This window comes from Palaemon carinicauda, chromosome 17 (genome assembly GCF_036898095.1).
Source record: "Palaemon carinicauda isolate YSFRI2023 chromosome 17, ASM3689809v2, whole genome shotgun sequence".
Taxonomy (NCBI): domain Eukaryota; kingdom Metazoa; phylum Arthropoda; class Malacostraca; order Decapoda; family Palaemonidae; genus Palaemon; species Palaemon carinicauda.
This window is the reverse complement of record NC_090741.1, coordinates 133,347,871-133,365,884: the sequence shown is the minus strand read 5'-3', so window position 1 is coordinate 133,365,884 and position 18,014 is coordinate 133,347,871. Positions and strand designations below refer to the sequence as shown.

Sequence of the window (18,014 nt, the reverse complement as noted above, 5' to 3'; positions counted from 1 at the left end):
TATTGGAAGTGCAGAGGATCCTACAATCTGTATTTTAGATCATGATGGCAAGATCAGCGAGCATAAATTGCAAAAAGCTACTGATCACATTTTAGAGCGAGAATGCTCATATTATTTGCACAAAGATAGAACTGACTTAGATGGGGAGAGCACTGAACATAATAAGAAATTAGTTAGGTATTTACTTAATACACAAAGAGATGAAGAAGGCAGGTTGTTAATGCCACTTTTATGGAATGGTCGTGTTTCTCATTTGCTGGGAAAGAACACAAATTTAGCAAAGCAAATTTTGAAATCTAACCTAAAGAAATTATCGAAGAATGATGAATTTTTGAGATTAATGGATGATAACATAAAGACTCAGGTAGCTCAAAACTTAATTGAAAGAATTGATAATTTGGATAAGTTTTGTGAAGAACACCAAGGGTACAGTTTTTTGCCGCACATGGGAATATTTAAGTTAGACCGCAGTACTGCTAAATGCCGAATGGTTTTTCTTTCTAATTTGTGTGAAAAACAAAGTAATGGCTCCCCCTCTATTAGCCACAATCAGGCAATGTGGGCTGGCCCTTGTAATAATCATAAATTGTCTACTGCCTTGCTACTTTTAAGGTTTGATTCTCATTTATTGTGCTTTGATTTAAAGAAAGCTTTCCAGCAGATAGCATTAAATGAAACTGATCAAAGTAAATTATTATTCTTTTGGTTTAAAAATGTAAGTAAAGGAGATTTTACCATTATAGCATACAAGAATCTTCGTCTAAGTTTTGGGCTAAGGTGTAGCCCAACAATATTGATGATTGGTTTGTACAAAATATTGATGCTAGACACTGAAGGTGATTTGGACAACTTAAAGGAATTGAAGAAACTTATTTACTCTTTGATATACATGGATAATGGTGCGTTCACTGCAAATGATTCTGAAAGCTTACACTGGGGTTTTGATAACTTTAATAACATTTTTAATCCATATAAATTTGAATTACAACAATTCGTTACCAATGATGTTATGCTCCAAGAAAAAATAGTTAAGAATTTGGATGAAGTCACTCCTGATGTAGTAAAAATATTTGGTTTAAAGTGGAACCGAATAACAGATTGTATTTCCTCTCCTAAACTTGAGCTAGACTCTAAAGCAAACACTAAGAGACTGATATTGAAAAGCATTGCTTCAAATTTTGATCCATATAATTTCAATGGACCTATTTTAAACAGAGCTCGTTTATTTATGCATGAACTTCAATTAAACACTTCTCTAGGATGGGATACAGAATTGTCCATTGAGCAACAACGAGAATGGCGTAACATAGCCAAACAAGTTAATATGACTCCTCCAATTGAGGTACCTAGATTTGTCGGGGAGAGAAATGGGTCATATCGTTTAATTGCATTTACTGACAGCAGTAAAATAATCTATGGGACAACAATTTTTATTCAGTGCATAGAAACTAAGCAAGTCAGTTTTGTTCTAGCAAAGAATCGCTTGGTTAACAAGCAGTTAGAAAGCAAAAGTATTCCATCTCTAGAATTCCAAGGGATAGTTTTGGGAACAGAAACATTATTGGATTTGAGTAAGGATTTGGCAGGTCGTCAGTGCCCTAAACCTATTAGAATTGTAGAGTCAGTACTGTATACGGATAGCATTGTTTCACTGAGCTGGATTAATTCTTATGTGAACAAATTAGATAAAATGAATAAAAGGAGTGTCTTTATCATGAATCGTTTGGATCACATTCAAAGGACCTGTGAAAATAACCCAGTTAGATTTTGTTTTGTCAGTGGTATCTTGAACCCTGCAGATTGTACAACTAGGCCTATGTCGTACAAACAGCTTTTGAAAACTAATTATTTCACTGGCCCAGAATTTTTAAGATGTGAAAGGGATGAACTGTGCAGTAATGCTGACACATTTGATATAGTTGTACCCAATCCAAATTTTAATCCATTGAATGAAAATTCCTTCTCAATTTCTGCATCTAAATTAAGTGAATCACAAGTCTTAGCAGAATCAAACCCTGATCATTTAGTCGTCCTGGACAAGTGTTCCAGTTTCTCTAAGCTTGTTAGAATTCACGAGTACGTTCTTAAATTCATTGCCTTGCTCAAAAGAAGAGCAAACTCAGTTTCTTTTAACTTTGGTGATGCATCCTCCTTTCATTTGGAAGCTACTAGACATATCATAAGGAATGATCAGAGAATCTGGTATGGTGGAGTTTTCCAGTATTTAGATAACAGAAATAAGAGAGTAAAGGATATTCCTAATATTATTGCTCAACTTAATCTATACATGGATGATCATGGACTCTTAAGAATTAGAAGTAAGATGCCTAAATGGAGAAAAGATACTTTTGTCAACTTTCCTATTTTGCTTCACAAACACAGTAAGTTAACTCGGTTAGTAATAAAAGATTTTCATGAGAAATTCTCTCATGCTGGTGTTTATTCCCTTTTGTCAGAGATGAGAAAAAAGTTTTGGATTCCACATTACTTTTCAGTAGTAAAAAAAGGTCATCAAAGAATGTGTCATTTGTAAGAGATTCAAAGAGAGAACGGTTAAGGTCAATCAAAGTGCCTATCGCGATTTTAGGATTGACCCTCCCTCAATACCATTCAGGTATATTTTTATTGATCATTTTGGACAGTATAACGTTAAGCTTAATGGTAAAAAGAGCAAAGTTTGGGTTCTATGTTTAACTTGTCTCTGGTCGAGGGCAATTAATTTAAAAATTTGTTTAGATCTCACTACAAAAGAATTTTTAAGAGCTTTTCAAATGCATTCATATCAGTATGGAATCCCTCAACTAGTCTTGTCAGATCTTGGATCTCAGTTGGTAGCTGGAGCTAATGTGGTCACTATTTTCCTGGGTGACCCTGAGAGTCAGGCATATTTTGAAGAAAATGGTGTAAAGTCAATTAAGTTTCAGCAGTATCCAAAGGGATGTAATAAATTAGGGGGACTTGTTGAGACTTGTGTTAAGATGAGTAAGCGTTTAATCTATGGAGCATTAAGAAATAATGTGTTGGACTTCCGTGATTTTTAGTTTTTTGTAGAGCAAACCGTTCACTTAGTTAACAGGCGCCCTATTGCCTTCAAAGAAGGGTTGAGAGACAGTATCACAGATGAAGTGCCTGATGCAATTACACCAGAAATATTAATTCATGGACATGAATTGCTGTCTATGAACATTATTCCTGACTTGCAGGGCAATCCAGATGAAGATCTGAACTGGACGGCAGATGATCATGTTGGCAAAGTTTTAGACAAGTATCAAAAACTTAGATATGTGAGGTCTCGACTTATTAACATTTATAATTCAGAATTTATAGCACACTTAGTGTCACAAGCTACAGACGAAAGGAGTAGATATAAACCAGTGACACATAAAATAATTCAAATAGGTGATATTGTTCTGTTAAAAGAACCGCACATGAAACCTTCAAATTACCCAATGGGTATTGTTAAAAAAGTAAAATTAAATGACTTGGATGAAGTAACTGACATAGCTGTGTTTAAGGGAGCTTCTCGTGAAACTGTAAGACGGCATGTTACTTCAGTAATACCTCTCTTAAGCCCTGTGACTAATGACAGTGAAGAAAAGGCAGATATTAAAGAGGACAGTAGTACACACCAAAGAAAAAAGAGAGAGGCTGCTGTCATTAGTGAGGCAGGAACAAGAGGTATGTTGAGAAATTAGTATGTAGTATATATTTGGGTGTTGGTAATTTTTATTTTTTCTCCTTAGAATGTTACTTAACTTTGTAACATTACCTTTACCATTCGAATTTTGACTAAATTCGAATCCCCCCTTTGGAGTGTTGAAGAATTATTTTATATACTAATTCTGTAGAAAATTTATAAAATTGTGTATATATATATTTATCTATGTTCATATTTGTTTCATCCTTGAAACCCCCCTTTTGCCATACAAAGCAAAATCAAAAAGAAATACTGGGAGTTTCAAGGATATGCTCAGTCCATAGATGGCTCTGCTGGCTGTATTTTAATATTTGCAGTTCCTGATTCCACCATCCTTGGGAAAAAAATTCACCTACTGGTAATGAGGGAAGAGTGAGGAGGCAGATCAGTGATATTGGCCATATTGGACATATTGGATATATTGGATAATATTTTCTTCGAGTGTAGAAGTGCTATGAAGATGGAGTAGCACTTCAATTTAAAGCCACCTCTCCTGCAATTGCTTACCACGAGTGCTACCATGAAGAGTGCAATATCAAGATGTCTGAATACATAGTTCTCAACAATGGGATCTTCTGCTGCTCTTCAATTTGCATTGGGATTTTAAGGATAAGGCCTACCAACCCCGTAAGTTTCCTATGATTTTGTGGCATATGGTTCAACTTTGGTTAGGGGGTTATAATATTTGAAATGAATATTAATTATTCAAGTCTTCAACCCTAATTATAAATTTTCTATGGATTTTAAGCTCATTATAAAATTACTAGTGTTATTTCTAGCTTAAATCCAAATCATTGTTTTGTGCATAGAATAGCCTAGTGGGTGTTCAGATTGGCTTAAATCGATATACCGTGTCAGATTCTATTTTCCTGAGTTTGTTTTTTCATATGTAATTTAATATTACTTAACTTAGGATTTTAGTGAGCCTAATTTTTTCATTTGTTACTAGGTTAGGTTACTTGTGCTTGCTGGAAGGTAGCCTAGTATCATCGGCTTCAGTTATCTTCCTGGTCTTGGCAAATTTATTAGGTACCTAGTTCAGTTGTATGTAATGTTGTATTGGTATATTTGTACTTGATGTTGATATATTGTATATTATTCATTATTGTTTATAAAGGGAATTTAGATAAATTTTACATTAGGTTTTTGATGGAATTTTTTTCGTGGTTTGCAGAATCCATAGTTTTCAAAAACAGGCAAGAGTTGAGTGGGTTCTACCACAGGCAGTCACTAGTGATTGAGGATTCCACTTCAGCCATCAGAGTTCCATTGCTTTGCAATATTTAATATTTATTCAATATAAATAAAGAGTCTAATATTTTTAATTTTAAAGTTTCTTTATCCAATATTGACATTAAAGTTATTGTTACTCTGCTCTCGCTGCTCTTGTTATAAATTTACATTCTATTTATGTTTTTGAAATGGCGCCCAACGTGGGGCTCTGAAGGCTGTCTCAATACTGGTGGCACTTGGGTAGCATTGTTGGAGTGGTGGTTTTTATCTGGATTATTGTTGTTATTATTGATCAGTGTACCGAATACTATAATTATCTTAAATTTTTTGTTTTGTTAGGCTGCATTGACGTTTAGAATTAAATTTTTCTATAATCATGACAGACATTAGGCTTCTTGTTATGAGTCGGAAGTACATCCGCTCTCAAGTCACTAGACAATTTAATGAAAGGCATAAATTTTCGCATTATAATAGCTCACAAAAGTTAAATCTTGTTGAAAAACTTAAGAATCTTAAGGAAGAACTTAAAGGGCTTGATAGTAAAGTCATATCTTTGAAGTGGTCAGAGAGCGAAGATGAAAATGAAATGGAAATTTAATTTAGCTCTTGTCCGGAATATAAAGATAAAATTTCTGAAATGTTGCTGCTCTTAGAGGTTAATGTTAATGGAAGCACAAGTGAAAATCTGAATGAAACTCCTCTTAGTCGTCTTAAAAGTCCAGTAGCACCTTTGCCTAAATTTAAGAGTTCTGATGATGAAAGTTTGGAATTATTCTTACAGCAGTTTGAGGAAACTACTGGAAAGTTTTCTTACACAGATTATGATAGGTTGTTGTTACTTAAACAGCAGGTTTCTGGCAAGGCTTTACTTTTGATAGACTCTTTAGAAGCAGACAAACAAGGTTATTCCCATGCAAAGGAACTCTTAAAAACAGCTTTTGCCTCGGTTGCAACTCAAAAGTTTAATGTGATGAAACAACTTCAAGAGCTGAAGTTAGGTTATGATTCAGAACCCTTTCAGTATATTAGTAATATTAGAAAATTACAAGAAGCTGTTAAGACTTTGAAAATGGATATAGATGATGTTTTGCAGTACTTTTTCCTAAGAGGAATTAATGAAACTTTCAGAAATCAGTTGATACAAATTACTAACAATTCAAAGCCCACTACAAGTGAAATTGTTGATAACTTTTTTGAAGCCAATGAACGGTATCAGAATGCAAATAAACTTGGTAAATTAAGTAAAAGTAAACAGCCTTCTGCTGAAAGGCATCAAGATAAACTAGGATTGAGTAAAAGTTCAAACTTAGCAGCAGAGGTTAATTTTAAAAGCTCCAATCCTTTTAATTCTTGCACACTTTGTAGTGATAAGGTTAATGGTGATCATCCAATCCATAAGTGCCCTGATTTTGCTACTGCTAAGGAAAAGATAGCTAGGTTGAGCATTTTGAATGGTTGCACTAAATGTGCAAGAATCGAGCATTTGGATAGCTCGTGTCATTTTAGATTTTCCAGAAAGTGTAAACATTGTCAAGGATGGCATTTCTCCTTTCTTTGCCTGTCAGATAATCATGAAAGTTCCGAGGTCGGAGATTAGGTGCGTAATCCTAAAAAAGCAGTTCCTAAGCAAAACGAGAAAAGTAAATCAAAAGATGTTCAAAATAGTACACAGAATGGGATAGTTTGTCCAGGTAGTTCCTTTCAGAGTAAGGGGGGCATAAATTCAATTTTACCCACATTTTCTTGTACTTTGGGCCCTAGTAAAATAAGAGGATTGAAGGATTCAGGTAGCCAAGCTAATTTCATTTCTGAGTGTGCTTTAGAAGGTCAGTGTTTCAAAGTTGTGAAAGATAATATTGATCTTGTTGTCAATGGGTTTAATGGAGCAAAATGCTATCGTACCAAGATATTTCAAATTTCTGTTAAGATTGGGGAGACAGCGCATAATATAGAAGCTATTTGTATCCCAGGTATTGATATAAATTTGAATTTACCCGGCCTTGGTAAAGTTGTTAGAAGTTTTAGAAATTATGGTTATAAGCTTTTAGATGAGTTTCTTGATGAGGCTAGAGAAGACATATCAAACATTCAGTTTGTCCAGGGGGCAAATTCAGCTCATTGTCTCATGGAAAAGCTGGTTAGTTTTGGTCATAGTGGTCAGTGTGTGTACTATGAAACAAGATTTGGCATTATGTTAATAGGAAACATTGAGAAATTAATTGCAAATTTGAAATTTCTCCCTAGCCTGCATGATGATACTCATTTACTTTTTGGCTTGGAAGAGAATTTAGATGAGCAAGGTAAATCACTGGATAATATTAAATTTCCTATGACTTCATGTTTCAAGTCTAGTGTTAGATGTATTGGAAGTGCAGAGGATCCTACAATCTGTATTTTAGATCATGATGGCAAGATCAGCGAGCATAAATTGCAAAAAGCTACTGATCACATTTTAGAGCGAGAATGCTCATATTATTTGCACAAAGATAGAACTGACTTAGATGGGGAGAGCACTGAACATAATAAGAAATTAGTTAGGTATTTACTTAATAATACACAAAGAGATGAAGAAGGCAGGTTGTTAATGCTACTTTTATGGAATGGTCGTGTTTCTCATTTGCTGGGAAAGAACACAAATTTAGCAAAGCAAATTTTGAAATCTAACCTAAAGAAATTATCGAAGAATGATGAATTTTTGAGATTAATGGATGATAACATAAAGACTCAGGTAGCTCAAAACTTAATTGAAAGAATTGATAATTTGGATAAGTTTTGTGAAGAACACCCAGGGTACAGTTTTTTGCCGCACATGGGAATATTTAAGTTAGACCGCAGTACTGCTAAATGCCGAATGGTTTTTCTCTCTAATTTGTGTGAAAAACAAAGTAATGGCTCCCCCTCTATTAGCCACAATCAGGCAATGTGGGCTGGCCCTTGTAATAATCATAAATTGTCTACTGCCTTGCTACTTTTAAGGTTTGATTCTCATTTATTGTGCTTTGATTTAAAGAAAGCTTTCCAGCAGATAGCATTAAATGAAACTGATCAAAGTAAATTATTATTCTTTTGGTTTAAAAATGTAAGTAAAGGAGATTTTACCATTATAGCATACAAGAATCTTCGTCTAAGTTTTGGGCTAAGGTGTAGCCCAACAATATTGATGATTGGTTTGTATAAAATATTGATGCTAGACACTGAAGGTGATTTGGACAACTTAAAGGAATTGAAGAAACTTATTTACTCTTTGATATACATGGATAATGGTGCGTTCACTGCAAATGATTCTGAAAGCTTACACTGGGGTTTTGATAACTTTAATAACATTTTTAATCCATATAAATTTGAATTACAACAATTCGTTACCAATGATGTTATGCTCCAAGAAAAAATAGTTAAGAATTTGGATGAAGTCACTCCTGATGTAGTAAAAATATTTGGTTTAAAGTGGAACCGAATAACAGATTGTATTTCCTCTCCTAAACTTGAGCTAGACTCTAAAGCAAACACTAAGAGACTGATATTGAAAAGCATTGCTTCAAATTTTGATCCATATAATTTCAATGGACCTATTTTAAACAGAGCTCGTTTATTTATGCATGAACTTCAATTAAACACTTCTCTAGGATGGGATACAGAATTGTCCATTGAGCAACAACGAGAATGGCGTAACATAGCCAAACAAGTTAATATGACTCCTCCAATTGAGGTACCTAGATTTGTCGGGGAGAGAAATGGGTCATATTGTTTAATTGCATTTACTGACAGCAGTAAAATAATCTATGGGACAACAATTTTTATTCAGTGCATAGAAACTAAGCAAGTCAGTTTTGTTCTAGCAAAGAATCGCTTGGTTAACAAGCAGTTAGAAAGCAAAAGTATTCCATCTCTAGAATTCCAAGGGATAGTTTTGGGAACAGAAACATTATTGGATTTGAGTAAGGATTTGGCAGGTCCTCAGTGCCCTAAACCTATTAGAATTGTAGAATCAGTACTGTATACGGATAGCATTGTTTCACTGAGCTGGATTAATTCTTATGTGAACAAATTAGATAAAATGAATAAAAGGAGTGTCTTTATCATGAATCGTTTGGATCACATTCAAAGGACCTGTGAAAATAACCCAGTTAGATTTTGTTTTGTCAGTGGTATCTTGAACCCTGCAGATTGTACAACTAGGCCTATGTCGTACAAACAGCTTTTGAAAACTAATTATTTCACTGGCCCAGAATTTTTAAGATGTGAAAGGGATGAACTGTGCAATAATGCTGACACATTTGATATAGTTGTACCCAATCCAAATTTTAATCCATTGAATGAAAATTCCTTCTCAATTTCTGCATCTAAATTAAGTGAATCACAAGTCTTAGCAGAATCAAACCCTGATCATTTAGTCGTCCTGGACAAGTGTTCCAGTTTCTCTAAGCTTGTTAGAATTCACGAGTACGTTCTTAAATTCATTGCCTTGCTCAAAAGAAGAGCAAACTCAGTTTCTTTTAACTTTGGTGATGCATCCTCCTTTCATTTGGAAGCTACTAGACATATCATAAGGAATGATCAGAGAATCTGGTATGGTGGAGTTTTCTAGTATTTAGATAACAGAAATAAGAGAGTAAAGGATATTCCTAATATTATTGCTCAACTTAATCTATACATGGATGATCATGGACTCTTAAGAATTAGAAGTAAGATGCCTAAATGGAGAAAAGATACTTTTGTCAACTTTCCTATTTTGCTTCACAAACACAGTAAGTTAACTCGGTTAGTAATAAAAGATTTTCATGAGAAATTCTCTCATGCTGGTGTTTATTCCCTTTTGTCAGAGATGAGAAAAAAGTTTTGGATTCCACATTACTTTTCAGTAGTAAAAAAGGTCATCAAAGAATGTGTCATTTGTAAGAGATTCAAAGAGAGAACGGTTAAGGTCAATCAAAGTGCCTATCGCGATTTTAGGATTGACCCTCCCTCAATACCATTCAGGTATATTTTTATTGATCATTTTGGACAGTATAACGTTAAGCTTAATGGTAAAAAGAGCAAAGTTTGGGTTCTATGTTTAACTTGTCTCTGGTCGAGGGCAATTAATTTAAAAATTTGTTTAGATCTCACTACAAAAGAATTTTTAAGAGCTTTTCAAATGCATTCATATCAGTATGGAATCCCTCAACTAGTCTTGTCAGATCTTGGATCTCAGTTGGTAGCTGGAGCTAATGTGGTCACTAATTTCCTGGGTGACCCTGAGAGTCAGGCATATTTTGAAGAAAATGGTGTAAAGTCAATTAAGTTTCAGCAGTATCCAAAGGGATGTAACAAATTAGGGGGACTTGTTGAGACTTGTGTTAAGATGAGTAAGCGTTTAATCTATGGAGCATTAAGAAATAATGTGTTGGACTTCCGTGATTTTTAGTTTTTTGTAGAGCAAACCGTTCACTTAGTTAACAGGCGCCCTATTGCCTTCAAAGAAGGGTTGAGAGACAGTATCACAGATGAAGAGCCTGATGCAATTACACCAGAAATATTAATTCATGGACATGAATTGCTGTCTATGAACATTATTCCTGACTTGCAGGGCAATCCAGATGAAGATCTGAACTGGACGGCAGATGATCATGTTGGCAAAGTTTTAGACAAGTATCAAAAACTTAGATATGTGAGGTCTCGACTTATTAACATTTATAATTCAGAATTTATAGCACACTTAGTGTCACAAGCTACAGACGAAAGGAGTAGATATAAACCAGTGACACATAAAATAATTCAAATAGGTGATATTGTTCTGTTAAAAGAACCGCACATGAAACCTTCAAATTACCCAATGGGTATTGTTAAAAAAGTAAAATTAAATGACTTGGATGAAGTAACTGACATAGCTGTGTTTAAGGGAGCTTCTCGTGAAACTGTAAGACGGCATGTTACTTCAGTAATACCTCTCTTAAGCCCTGTGACTAATGACAGTGAAGAAAAGGCAGATATTAAAGAGGACAGTAGTACACACCAAAGAAAAAAGAGAGAGGCTGCTGTCATTAGTGAGGCAAGAACAAGAGGTGTGTTGAGAAATTAGTATGTAGTATATATTTGGGTGTTGGTAATTTTTATTTTTTCTCCTTAGAATGTTACTTAATTTTGTAACATTACCTTTACCATTCGAATTTTGACTAAATTCGAATCCCCCCTTTGGAGTGTTGAAGAATTATTTTATATACTAATTCTGTAGAAAATTTATAAAATTGTGTATATATATATTTATCTATGTTCATATTTGTTTCATCCTTGAAACCCCCCTTTTGCCATACAAAGCAAAATCAAAAAGAAATACTGGGAGTTTCAAGGATATGCTCAGTCCATAGATGGCTCTGCTGGCTGTATTTTAATATTTGCAGTTCCTGATTCCACCATCCTTGGGAAAAAATTTCACCTACTGGTAATGAGGGAAGAGTGAGGAGGCAGATCAGTGATATTGGCCATATTGGACATATTGGATATATTGGATAATATTTTCTTCGAGTGTAGAAGTGCTATGAAGATGGAGTAGCACTTCAATTTAAAGCCACCTCTCCTGCAATTGCTTACCACGAGTGCTACCATGAAGAGTGCAATATCAAGATGTCTGAATACATAGTTCTCAACAATGGGATCTTCTGCTGCTCTTCAATTTGCATTGGGATTTTAAGGATAAGGCCTACCAACCCCGTAAGTTTCCTATGATTTTGTGGCATATGGTTCAACTTTGGTTAGGGGGTTATAATATTTGAAATGAATATTAATTATTCAAGTCTTCAACCCTAATTATAAATTTTCTATGGATTTTAAGCTCATTATAAAATTACTAGTGTTATTTCTAGCTTAATTCCAAATCATTGTTCTGTGCATAGAATAGCCTAGTGGGTGTTCAGATTGGCTTAAATCGATATACCGTGTCAGATTCTATTTTCCTGAGTTTGTTTTTTCATATGTAATTTAATATTACTTAACTTAGGATTTTAGTGAGCCTAATTTTTTCATTTGTTACTAGGTTAGGTTACTTGTGCTTGCTGGAAGGTAGCCTAGTATCATCGGCTTCAGTTATCTTCCTGGTCTTGGCAAATTTATTAGGTACCTAGTTCAGTTGTATGTAATGTTGTATTGGTATATTTGTACTTGATGTTGATATATTGTATATTATTCATTATTGTTTATAAAGGGAATTTAGATAAATTTTACATTAGGTTTTTGATGGAAATTTTTTCGTGGTTTGCAGAATCCATAGTTTTCAAAAACAGGCAAGAGTTGAGTGGGTTCTACCACAGGCAGTCACTAGTGATTGAGGATTCCACTTCAGCCATCAGAGTTCCATTGCTTTGCAATATTTAATATTTATTCAATAAAAATAAAGAATCTAATATTTTTAATTTTAAAGTTTCTTTATCCAATATTGACATTAAAGTTATTGTTACTCTGCTCTCGCTGCTCTTGTTATAAATTTACATTCTGTTTGTTTTTGAAAAGTGGCGAGAAGAAACTTTCTTTAGTGTCAGAAGCCCTGCCTTGGCTTCTAGAAAGTTGATGTGAAATGACTTGAAAAGATTGGACCAAGCTCCTTGGACTCTCATCCGATGAGACTGACCTCCCCAGCCTTCCTTTGAAGCGTCTGTGTGGATAGTTACTGACGGGGGAGGAGATTGAAGAAGTATTGATTTCTTCAATTGCTTGGCATTGGACCATGGCTTGAGAAGCGTTCGCAGACGAGTCGGTAGTGGTGTTATTAGATCTCTTCGCACGTTTGATCCGTATTTTCTCCAGACTCCTGTTGCATCCTTTAGCTGTGCTCTTAGCACTGGATCTGTTATCGAAGCAAATTATAGAGAGCCCAGCACTCTCTCCTGTTTGCATCTCGATATCCGTTTGGATTTCAATAGTCTCTTGACAGATCCTGCTATTTCTCTCCTCTTCTTACCAGGTATGGAAAGTCGATGTGACTCCAAATTCCAGTGGATTCCTAACCAATGAAATTTTAGAGCTGGAGAAAGTCGAGACTTTTTGATGGTGATCTTGAATCCCAGATGTCCCAGGAACTGGATCACTATCTTAGAAGCTTGCATGCATTCTGTCCTGGATGCTGCCCACACCAGCCAGTCGTCCAAGTAGGCTACTACTTGGACCCCCTTTAACTAATTAATGGACGGCTGCGTTCGCGAGCTTCGTGAAAATCCTTGGGGCTATGTTTAGCCCGAAAGGCATGGCTCTGAAGGCGTAAAGTTTTCTATGTAACTTGAAGACTAGGTTAGAGGAGAGGTGACGATTAATTGGAACGTGCCAATAAGCGTCAGACAAGTCTATAGAGACAGTATATGCCCTTTTGGGCAGCAGGGTCCTTATGTGTTGAAGTGTGAGCATTCTGAGCTTGTAGTTCACTATGAACTTGTTGAGTGGCGACAAGTCTAGAATAACTCTGAGTTTTTCTGAGTCATTCTCTGGAACACAAAACAGCCTTCCTTGGAATTTTATGGACTTAACTTTCCAGATTACTCTTTTTTCTAAGAGCTCTCGGGCATATTCTTCCAGAACGGGGGTTGAGTGTTGGGAGAATTAAGGAAATTGAGGTGGAGGACTGCTCCAGCTCCAGCCTAGTCCATTCTTTATTAGGCTGTGGGCCCAGGGATCGAAGGTCCAGCGATCCCTAAATAGCTGTAGTCTCCCTCCTACTGGAAGTATATCACTTCCGCTGTTGTGGACCTAAGGCTTTGCCTCCTTGACCGCATCCTCCCCTGGATCCCCTTCTTCTTGAAGGGCGTCTAGAAGAACCTCTGGCTGTTCCTTTAGCTTTCGAATGAAAGGAGAAGTCTGCCTTTCGAAGGCTGGGTTAAAAACTGGCGACTGTGTCGCCACTTGTTGAGGTACCATCTGGTACGTTGTTGGAGGTTGTGCCACTATCTGAGGCACCGCGGTCACAGGAAGTTATTGTTGTTGTTGCTGTCGGTAGGGTTTAGCCAGTTGAGAGGATGGCCTAGGCCTTTTTGTCCTCTTCTAGGGTTGGGGACCCTCATCCGGCGAAGACTTTCTCTTTAGATCTAAGCCCCACTTTTTGAGGTTCCTACTCTCTGTGGCGGCCTTGTCTACTACCTCTTTAACCACTACATTGGGAAAGAGGTCTTTACCCCAAATACGAGAGGATATCAGTTTCCTCGGTTCGTGCCTCACCGCAGCTGAGGCGAACACGAACTCTCTACAGGCTCTCCTAGCTTTAATAAAGTTATAGAGATCCTTCGTAACTGTGGCCAGATGGGTTTTGGCCACTACCATGAACCTGTCCTGGTTCTAGGGGTCACTTGCCATAGTTTCTAATGTAGTTTGCAACGACGTCGATGCCGCAAGTTTTTGTTTTGTCTCTTGCTCTCTGCGCAAGAGAACCTCCGACAGTTTTTGAAGTTCCTCACTAAACTGACGTTCAGCGATATCAGCTTCCAGCTTCCCGACTGAGAAGGTAAGGTGTACGTCCTTCCAGTCTTCTTGGTCCAAGGGCAAGGTCAGAGATAATGGCTTGCACTCCTCCAAAGAGGGGCATGGTTTCCCTGCCTCCACCGCCTTTAAGGCTGCCTTATATTCCTTTTCCAGGAAGGGAAAGGCTCTGGTAGGAGAGGCCACAAAGGAGGGAAGCTTCTTACTCAAGGCGGGCACCTTTGAATTAGTGAAGCCCCTCTCTTTCATCGACCTCGCTAGTAACGTCTGAGCTTTACTATGGTAAAAAACTATGACCTCCTTCGGCTCTGTCTCCTCCTTTGAGGCTGGCTCCTTCCTAAGACGGACATAGCAGTCCGGATAAGAATCTTTGTTGGGCCAAAATTCCACTTCTTCCAGGGGAATTGCTCCCAACTTTTCTGAGATCACGATCTTCCCAGTTGTCATTGGCATGTGTTCGGCATACCTCCAAGGATTGGTATCCGAGCACAAAGGAAGATCCTTCATGTTGAGCCGCTTCTGGGGCCCACGTGATGCTGAAAGTCTGCGTATCTCCAGTTTCATTGCAGCTTCCCTCTCATCATTCTTCCTTTGAATTTGATGGATCATCTAAACAATGGAAGATCTCTTCCTCTTCTACTTGAGGAGCCTGGAACAGCTCCTCCTCTTGACCTTCTCCTAGAAGGTCCTTCTTAGTAGAATCCGACACCTCCGACATCTTTTCATCCAATTGGATGTCTTGAAGGGCGGCTGAGACTTCAGAATCTACCGGATTCTGGGCAGTTGGTATCTCCACCTGAGGCTGACGGATGATTGCATCGGCTGACGCTTTTGGAAGGCAGGGGCCTGAGGTGTTTTTCTGAAAAGCCCTCACCCAGGTTCGTAACTTCTCCCTGGCAGCATCCCTTGACTTCTTCGACTTAGGGTCGTCAAAAGCCTCGGTAATCAGGTTAGAGCATACAGTACAAACCTGAGGGTCCCAATACCGGAGATCACCTCTGGAAGCTGCGCATGCTGCGTGCCTCCTGCAAAGCTGATGTCCACAGAAGTTCTTACTGCGGACATTAAAGAGCACACTCCCGCACTTTGGATGGTCCTCCTGTAAAGAGAAGAAAAATCCATGAGTATCAAGTGAAGGCTCTTCACTTATATTAAAACATGTAGCTTATATAGAAAAGCTATAAAAGAAAGAAGGAAAGACACATACTTGTATTTCCTGTCCAGTCAATTGCTGTAACCTCCTAAGATATTAAAACTAAGGTTAATTCTATTCTAGAATACCTTATGTTATTTCCTAAACAGGAATTTAAGGTGTAGTTCACACCTTGAAACAAAGTTTTAATATATGGGATAAAATGAATACAGAAAGAACTTACTTTCTATATATTTTACGGTCTCAACAAAAGGCTCTACAAGATAACATTAAGTATATTGAAGAACTTTAGTGTTATCACAAACTCTGTACTGCAGTTTTACTAATGCAGTGTGTACTACACTACCAATATAGTAACTACTGTAAATCGCATACTGTTGTGCCGGCCAGCACGCGTCGGTACCGGCCGGCATTACACCTGTATAGTTCAAAGATATACTACCTTTCACTAATAGGTGGCAGGCCACTAGTTCTCAAATGTGTGCCGGGTGGCAATCATTGCCGGCCGACACCTGTATTTCCACTGTTGGCAGGCAAAGGTAGCAATACCCATGCCCGCCAGCAGTGGCTAAGAACCAGAGAACCTCCCCCTGTGCGGCTGTTGGCTGTTAAGCCGGCAGCCGGGCTAGAGGTACAACACAATAGTCAGAGAAACATTATGGATGTAAGGTTATAAGGCGGCATTGCCATACGACCTTCCATCCAGAAAGAGTGAACTTATGGAAGGGGAGAATGTAGCATTTAGGCTTCCAAGGGTTCCAGAGCCTGCCGGACTCTACCGGCGGACATGGAAGGGAGACCAAGGGAGGTCTGGAGTTCACTCTGCAGAACAAGGGGTCTCTGCCAGCCGACACGTAATTGCCGGCCGGCAGAGAGCTGAGCCGGTAATCCATCCTAACCTATACTAGGTCCGGAAGTAGGACTGCGGCCAAAAAAAGAAAAAGAGGGGGGAAAGGGATAAAAGTCCTGTAAACTTCGTTCTAGCAAGAGACACACTCAGCAGTAAGGGAAGCTTATCCTAACCTAGCGTTGTCTATTAGGGAGGAAGACTGGCAATACTTGCTATCCTCTCCCCAACCAGAACAAAGTTAGGTGAAGTTATTTCGCCGGGCAGCAGAGAAAACTCATTCTCCAGCCCGAGAAAAACAACACAGGACAGTCTGCAAGACCACTAGAGGAAGGAATCATCTCGTACAGAATTCTTCAGATGTGGACTAGGGAAGCAAAGCTTCCTGTATCCTCCCCTAACCTAGCAAAGGAAACTCATTCTCTATGCTAGGAAGAAGCAGACCACAGACTAGAAACTCTGATGTTCTGCCCTAACCCAAAAAACCAGTCACTCTGGTTATCAGGTCAGGACAGATATATCCTAGTATAGTTATACCTGAATTATTATCCAGATAGAACCACTAGGATTAAGACTAAGGCTTACTCAGAGGGAGAGAGAGATTGAACTTAGCCTCCGGAGGAGAGAAGAACAATCGGGGATGTGCGAAAGTAAACTACTGTACCTAGGTTACTAGCCTAGGTGCGATGAGAATCGATTATCTAACACTCTCGTATACAATCTTAGAAAGATCATTCAACAATATCTTACATGTATAAAATCTTTGCCTATAACTTCAATAATATAACACTCGGAAAAACTTATATCATGCATGAAAGAACTAGGGCCAGACGCCTAAGCTACTAAGCCTCGCGAAGGGCAAGATCGGTTAACGAACTAAAAACTAACGGCATCATATAAGCATTCCTAGAGGAGCTAAATAGCTAGATTATTTAAGCATAACAAGCCGGGAATGTCGCTCTAGCTAACTAAATGACCCATATATAGCGAGCAATAGCATCCAGGATGCCTCCGGTAGGCAACAGCTCTTGTTTACGTTAATATCACTTTTGATTTAATTCAAAACGACAAGAGCTTACATTTATACGCAGTAAAGATAATACTCAACTTTCCAAAGGCACAAGATGCCGGAGAAGTCATCAAAATGTTGAATTAAATCCAAAATAACGAGAAAACACAAGGGAAAACACAGAGTAGTAGAGCTACACGAAAAGGAATAAAGAGGGCGCTACCACCTTCTTCAGATAAACACTGGAAACAGAATAGAAGAGATGCCTTATGAGCGGCTCTCTTTTCATTCTTGTTTCAGATTCTTGTCACTGTAACCCCTAGAAGCGTTAATACTGTTCGGGGTGAAGATAGCTATGTGACGTGTCAAGAATACGTCCTCTGATATTATGCGATATGCTTATGAGATTATTTAGGGATGTTTGCTCTAGGAGTTAGAATTCTGGATACCTTAAGGTAAAATTCTCTGGGAATATCACTGTTGTCAAATATACCCTAGGAAGCTACCTTTTAGGAGCACTCCATCAGGACGACATGGCCTGAGCCCCCCCCCCAAAAAAAAAAAAAATTTACATATATATATATATATATATATATATATATATATATATATATATATATATATATATATATATATATATATA

General features: G+C 37.5%; 2 long non-coding RNA genes across 2 annotated transcripts; both read left to right on the top strand.

The window, feature by feature from the left end:
• Positions 1-4,062: 4,062 nt before the first annotated feature.
• Positions 4,063-4,975, top strand: LOC137656179 (uncharacterized). Its single transcript, XR_011046966.1, has 3 exons — positions 4,063-4,324; positions 4,647-4,726; positions 4,872-4,975. It is a non-coding gene; the product is annotated as an uncharacterized lncRNA (long non-coding RNA).
• A 5,590-nt stretch (positions 4,976-10,565) lies between these two features.
• On the top strand, positions 10,566-12,268 carry LOC137656178 (uncharacterized). The gene is made up of 3 exons (XR_011046965.1): positions 10,566-11,617; positions 11,940-12,019; positions 12,165-12,268. It is a non-coding gene; the product is annotated as an uncharacterized lncRNA (long non-coding RNA).
• Positions 12,269-18,014: the final 5,746 nt, after the last annotated feature.